The sequence below is a fragment of the Prosopis cineraria genome, unplaced genomic scaffold, assembly GCF_029017545.1.
Source record: "Prosopis cineraria cultivar Desert tree isolate PC_DT_omini unplaced genomic scaffold, ASM2901754v1 PC11, whole genome shotgun sequence".
Lineage (NCBI taxonomy): Eukaryota > Viridiplantae > Streptophyta > Magnoliopsida > Fabales > Fabaceae > Prosopis > Prosopis cineraria.
Genome location: NW_026555342.1, coordinates 15,910,780 through 15,918,250, shown reverse-complemented (window position 1 = coordinate 15,918,250; position 7,471 = coordinate 15,910,780). Strand labels below are relative to the sequence as shown.

At 30.1% G+C, this 7,471-nt stretch overlaps 1 long non-coding RNA gene across 1 annotated transcript; it reads left to right on the top strand.

The window, feature by feature from the left end:
• The first annotated feature begins 6,244 nt into the window (after positions 1-6,244).
• LOC129285175 (uncharacterized) lies at positions 6,245-7,195 on the top strand. Its single transcript, XR_008587097.1, has 2 exons — positions 6,245-6,850; positions 7,008-7,195. It is a non-coding gene; the product is annotated as an uncharacterized LOC129285175 (long non-coding RNA).
• Positions 7,196-7,471: the final 276 nt, after the last annotated feature.

Genomic DNA, 7,471 nt, shown 5'->3' with positions numbered 1-7,471 from the left:
TTCAAACTAACTAGTCATTAACTAAGGCACTAAGGGCTAACGGAACTGTCATTAGTAACCAGTGTTCTGTAATAAGTCCCTTTCAAACCACATTTCCAAATATTCAAGAAAATATTCACCATTGAAATAAAATTTTTCATGAATCATTCTTCATAGCAATTTAATAATTTTTAGAATAAACTCCATAATTAGAATTCAAACTTGTATTTACCAATTAACTAAAATTACCAAATCTGGCAAAGATAATTTCACAAAATAAAGTATTTTAATCAGCAAAATATCTAATAATCACATTGTTGTTGTAAAAAGAATTTGCATAAAAATGTAATATTTTAGTAACGAAAATTTTGTTGGAATATTAATTGGGATGTTATCTATTTACCTACAGTATTCTTAAGTGTAAAATTCACCCTTTAAAGCTTCAATCCTCCCTTACTACCCCAATCAAGATTTCTTTCTCCAAATCTCCTATTCAATAATGCAAAATTTTATTGACCTTAATCTACATTTAATAAATCATTTCCTATAACAACACTATAGTTACTAAGTTCTTAAAGTAATCCAATATATAACTAAAGTACTTCAGTGCCTACAATACTTTTTATATGTATGTATGTATGTATGTATGTATGTGTATATATATCCAAAACTTTGTCTATACTACACTTGTCTTTCCAACTCCACGCAAGCACAAGTAGTTAAATTTTAATCAAGATATATATATTACATGAGTACACACACCCAACTCTTAAAAAAAAAAAATACTTCTATAATCCACTTTATCAAACACTTTAAGTGCATCCTAAAATGAGTCAACACCATAATTTATAAGTCATCAATAATGCCATTTTTAAAATTCAATTAACCACCCAATAACTACATAATTAAAATTCTCCACAAGGCTAAGTGACTGACTAAAATAGAGCCCATAACAAATGTATCATCATAAGAATTAATAGAATTCATAAATTACATAATTAAATAAAACTCTTTTTAATAGGACATTTCTGTCAAATGCCTATCACGCATCAATTCTTAAATTCAAATTAACATTTTCCTCCCTAATTCCAACTCCAAAAAATTTTACAAAATAGATATTTGAATCAATCAACCTTCTCAAATTCCATTAAAGATAATTGTCTTCCAATGATAATTTATTTAATCAGCAATATAATCATAATATATATCCAAAATCAAGCCATTATAATAACAAGACTCTCTCTTAAACATTCTATCAAACACTTTATGAGCATTGAACCTCAACTATAACCAAGCTTTTTCCTATCCAGTTCCATTTCCTAAAATTTCTAACATAGACATGTAATTAATTAGCTTCTAAGGTTCCATTTAATCAATAAATAAATCAATCTTAATTCAACAAAAATTAAATCCTCATCCTCCATACTACTCACGCCAACAAAGAAAGGAAGGAAATATTTTACAATCTCAACCCACAATTGCTCGTGCAACAATAGAGAAGTGAAGGAACAAATTACCTCACCTCAAATCATCCACAACATGGAAAGGAAAGAACAGAAAAGGGGTGACAGAACCGGGGAGAAGGAGACAGCTACAACCCAACCTCCAGCTCAAGAATTAGAATCCACAAATCTTAGACCAGCTCCTCGTGTGCTAATGATTTTTGAACAAATGGAGGAGGAAGAAAGGGTCCGACAGCACCCACCAAGAGATATGAAGAACAGAGATGAATGGGGAACCAAGAGCTCCTTACCCAAACCATAGTGCTCGGTCACACGGTCAGTGATCTGAACAACAGGGAGAAAGGATGGAGAAACCGGATGAAGGACGAGTGCACACACACACTCTCTCTCTCTCTCTCTCGGTCTAGAATTTTTAATTGAGGAAGAAGAGGAATGAAGAAAAATGAAGGCACTTCCTTTCGCAGATCTAATGCTCTCTGTGTTTTTTTTTAAAAAAAATTGATGGAGGCAAAATGATAATTTTAATGAAACAAATAGCAAAATAAAATCCTTTCCTTACACTAAGAGGGTTCAAACCTTGGACTTGTCTGATGAAAATCTAGCTCAGCTACCACTAAACCAACTCTCTTTCTTGATAATCCTAATTGAAAATTAATATAACTACTATTAAAATGAAAACTTGTGTGTGTGTGTGTGTTTTTTTTTTTTAATTTAACTTAAGTTCTTGGGTTATTACAAGACATATGTTTATATTAATATTTTCAATTAATTATTTTAATAAATTTATAATTGATTCATTTATTTGCTTTCCATCGTTTCCTTCAACTATAAATTCAGATGTTACTCATTGAAATTTTTTTGTCTTAGATATTATAGTTGACCTTGCACCTCCAGTTGAACATTGAAAGGCTCTATTTCTTTTTGGAACAATTGAAACACACGATAGTTACTTTGGATGTAAAAATATTTTGTTTTAGAAAAAATTTAATTTAGCGTTCCACATATGGCTGTAGTTAGGTCATCATTTTATTTTGTTGGTATATAATTTGCTAGTGTAGAGCTATTCTTCTTTGTTGGATTGATTGGCTAGTTTCACTATTGTAGAAATTTTGGGAAGTCTAAATTACAAAGAAAACTTAGCCAAAATTTCTACAAAATATTCAGAATTTATGAACTTTATAAATATAGATATAATTGTATATCGATAATTTAACTTAATTTTTGATTAATTAAAGCTTATAGAATTTAAAATTATCTCATATTTCGTGTCGGTCAGACCCTTAGTACCAGGGTGTGACACCTTTAACTTATAGTATATAGACATGTGCTGCATTGCCATGTGGCCCAATTCTACATGAACATATATATTTACAACACAACAGAGAAACTTCTCACTTTGTCGATCTGGACTCTATTAATTTTCTTGTGAATAAATTTACAGAGAAACAGATGGGAATAGAAAAATGATGATCCTTCTTGACATTTGAAAAACACTTTAAAACATTATCATGTGATCCTTCTCATCCATGTCTGCGGACAACGCGTACTACTTTACCAGCCATTCATCAATCACATCTCAACCAAATGGTTTGTTTACGGAGTCGTCTCTTAATTATGCTCATCGTAGCTCGTTGGTTTTATTGAAAAAGGCCTCGAAGGCAACTCCATGTGATCTCTCTATCACATAACATGTCCTCCACCTGTAATGTATATATACTCATAGTTATGTGCTTTTACTCAATTTTCAATATTCAAACACTTCCGTCTAATTCTCTTCTTAACCACAAAATGATGGATTTTTGTGTAATAACCCAGAAATTTTAAATAGAACTAAAAATATAAATAAAGTGTTTTAAGTATATTTTTTATTAATTTTGAAAATAAATTTAATAAAAAAAAGTTGGTTTAGAGGAGATTATGCAACCACATATTTGATTGACCCAAGTTTGAACCAGAGGTTAAGAGTGAAATTTTTTTATTTTATTTTTGCTTCAGCCTTTAAATAATTACCATTTTACCACTCTGTTATTGGGGGAAGAAAACGGAGATGCAGAGTTTAGAAAAGATCAGAAGCTTCTTTCCCCTTCTTTACTTCAATCTTGACCCAGGGTGAGGCAGAGAGAAGGACTGAAAACTTTCTGCGTCTTCGTGAGAATGTCAGTCACTGCCTTTCATTTTCGTCCGAGCAGCTGGGGGGGCGTGCGTTGAATTGCTCTGCTTTGTTCTCCCCTGCCTCGCGTCATCTCCTTCATTATTGTGTCCTCTGTTTGCTATCGTAGCTGGTGTCGTGGATGTGCCGAAAATATTCTTTCCTCCTTTCTTCGCCGGCGCCGACAACGTTGAGTAGCGTTTGGTTGTTCCTTTTTCTGTGGGTGCTGTCATCGGGTCTCTTATTCAGCGTCTTCCCTGTTCAGCGCTGCGGACTTCCCTTCCTTTCTTCTTGGTTCTGCTTCTACCACTAATGTTTTGAGGTGAGAGACTTTTCTTCTCCCTTCCTCCTTGCCGGTCCCGTGTGGGCGTGTCTTGGCTGGGTTGTGTTTTCTTATTTTTGGCTGCACTTGTGTGTGTTAAGAAGGAGCAAATAAGGTTAATCAAATTAAAAACTTGAGTTTAAGAACATATCTTTGGAAGGAAATTTCACTTAACTCAAGAGCATATCTTTGGTAGGAAATTTCACTTAAATCATGAGCATATCTTTGGTAGGAAATTTCACTTAGATATGTTGGTTATTGCTTGAGGATGAATTTAGAGTTAATTTTCTTTGAACTTAAATTTAATTCTTGATGAGAGTTGAGTGTGGAAAGTATGATAAATTTTGCTATTAATCTAGAAACTATTGGGGAAGTGAGTGTGGTTAGGAAGTCTCATTGAATGAATTAAAAATTAATACACACTATGTGTTGGTTGAAAAGTTCAAAAAAGGGTCATATCACCATTAAATAATTTAACAATGGCTAAAACAATATGGAGAAGTATTGTGATATAAATGGTAATGTTTGGGAAATTTTGTATTATTTAGATTAATTATGTTCATATACCAATGTTGGAAGGAGATTTATTTGACTTGAAGAAAGCTTATTAAATTTTCTTTTATTGAATAAGGCATTTGGAGGGAAGAAGACTTTGATAGAAGTTTAGTTTATTAATTTTGCCTTAAACATTTTGATTATTGTTGTAAGAAAAGCATGTTCAAATGACATTCTTTTCATATTTGAAATGATTGTTATATAAGTACTGGACTTAGGGAGTTAGATAAATGTAATTACTTACATTGGAAAATTTTGGGATGAAATTTAAAGAGAAAAGAGCTTAGAATTTTAATTTGGGAATTTATGTTTGTAATGTGTTTGATAAAAATATCCATTAAGGGAGAAATTTAATATATGGTGGCAAAATATATGTGATGATTACATTGTTTGAGAATTTTAATTTGGGAATTTATGTTAGTTAAACAATTATTAGAAAACAATCACATATTTTCTTTAATAGAAGTTAAGATTAGAGTTAGATTCTATTTTCAAATGGTATTTTGATTGGGGAAAAAATAATATAACAATGGAATTACTTGGACACTAGGATTTAAAGACCAAGCATTGTTGCAGGAGGACAAGTTAGAAGTAAGATATTTATTGGTAATCTACTAAGTAAGTGAATAGTATCCCAATTAATTTACTTATAAAATTATTTTTTAAAATATTTTTTATAGATTGTTTTAATAAAAAATTTATTATGTATGAGATATTTTGTAATTTAAATTTCTTTATCTTGTAAAATTATTTTTTTATCAGTTTTGGTAATTTTGATTTCTCAATAAAATGTAAGAAATTTACTTTTATTAAAATTTTGGTTAAACATATTCATATATAATATACATATTTGATGTTATGATTTAATTTTGTTATTAACTACTATATTTGAGAATTCTTTCATTTCATTAAATTTTATGAAAGGAATTGGAAATAATCTTTTGAATAATTGTTTGCAATCATTTATAATAATATTGATTGATCTTATCGTTAGAAAACAATTATTTATTATGACTCATGTATGGGAAAGCATTGAAGATACTATCTTATGATGATTATATTGAAAAGAGCATAAATGTTTATTTTTATAACCCATGCATGCTTGTTTTAAATTGGGGGACATATTTTAGAATGCTAATTGCTAACAACAATCTTGTTGGCCCTTAACGTGCTATGGTACATCTAGCTAGTAGAGTACTTAAAGAAAATGCTAGCCTGTTGCATAGGCCAATGCACATGAAATGAAGGAATGGATACTCGTGAATATCGCACTCATGCTTGTTTTTTGGGCTTCATGCCTGCACTTATTTCATAGCTTCTAATTGTGCTTGATTACTTTGTGGCTTTAAACCATGCTCATTGGTGACTTACTCTAATAGACTGTATGTCCATGTTTGTTGGTTATTTATCCTCGTTGACTTTATATCTATACTTATTAATTGTTCTAATTGAGTCCTGTAAATTATGAAATTTTGAAACTTATTGTCTTTTAAATTAGTTTTGCTACATAAGCTTTTTACTTGATTGTGCTTGGATTTCTCTTTATAAGATAAATTATATATAATTTAGTTGTTTAAGGCAAAAGTCATAACTTGGAAATTGAACCTGATGTCTCTATTGTTCTTAATCAACCTTTTATCTATCTATTTTACATATTTTTACAAGATTATTTGAATTATGCAATGTGTTTCATTTTTATTATGGTAATGGTTATTACTCTAAAATTCATAATCGTTTTATAAATATTATCTTCCTTTACTTTTTGTAAATCTAAATTGAAATGTTATTTACTGAAAAGTTATTTTTTGTCTCAAATTTATGACTAATGCTGAACCTCTTGCTAACTTTTGAGAGTCTTGTAGTAGTCAGGTGAAGATTTGATTAAAATTATTTCCTTTTGATGTAATTATAGAATTTACATATTTTATTTTGAAAATATGGTTAGGTGATCCATATAAATTATAGTTAAGATCTCTATTTTATTGTATATTCTGTTGCTAGCTTGAAGGAGTAGAGCTCATAGTTGTTGTATTTTATTTCAAATATTGTATCGTAAAATTTTTGGGAGGTTATGTTGAAATTTCTAAAAAAATATTAGAACTTTTATTATAATATATATATATATATATATATTATTTAGCAAATAAAAATCTTGGTACAAATTCAATTATGTCTTAGGAATAGAAGAATTTCTCAATTCAAGGCTGAATTGATGTGCGATATGCATCATACCTTACCTATTACCTTTTATTTTCGAGATGTGACATTTCATTTACCTGGAATCAAGGGGAGTACTTTGTTTGCTGCAAAATAGACATCTTCAAAATTTGGTGAAGTGCCAAAGGGTCATCTAGAAGTGTATGTCGGAGTGGAATTGAAAAGGTTTGTAATCCCTATTTCATACTTGAATCAGCCTTCATTTCAAAAGTTGTTATATATATAAAGGTGTGGAAGAATTTGAGCATAATCATCTAATGAGAGTTCTCACTATTCCTTGCACAGAAGATATCTTCCTAAAAGTCACTTTTTCCTTCTACAGGAGGTGCTGGCTTGTAAAGACAACATAAACTTAGATTAGTCAACACAATTTTGTATAGAAGACAATACATATAGTTTAATTTGCTATGAGAAGATTCACCCCTCTTTTTCTTACCTCACTTGGGAATTGAAAAATAATTTGTATCTGCGAGAAATTTACCAATAGAATCTTCACACGATTTCAATCAATTATGAATAGATCTTTTTTTTTTTTTTTAATATCAGGCGACAAAAGTTTGGTTTCTCATGGCAAGATTGAGAGGAGCTAGTAAAGTTATATTCCTTAATCCAGTAAATTCAGATAAAGATTTACTTATGGATAAACAAAAGCGTCTCTGTATAAGTGCAAGCAACTTAATCCTTGGAAACATTTTTTGCACATGTCATTGAAACCATAACTTCTTATATAATATATAATATGTAATTAAGCAATTATTGAACTAAACATTTTCCTCGTCAGGATTA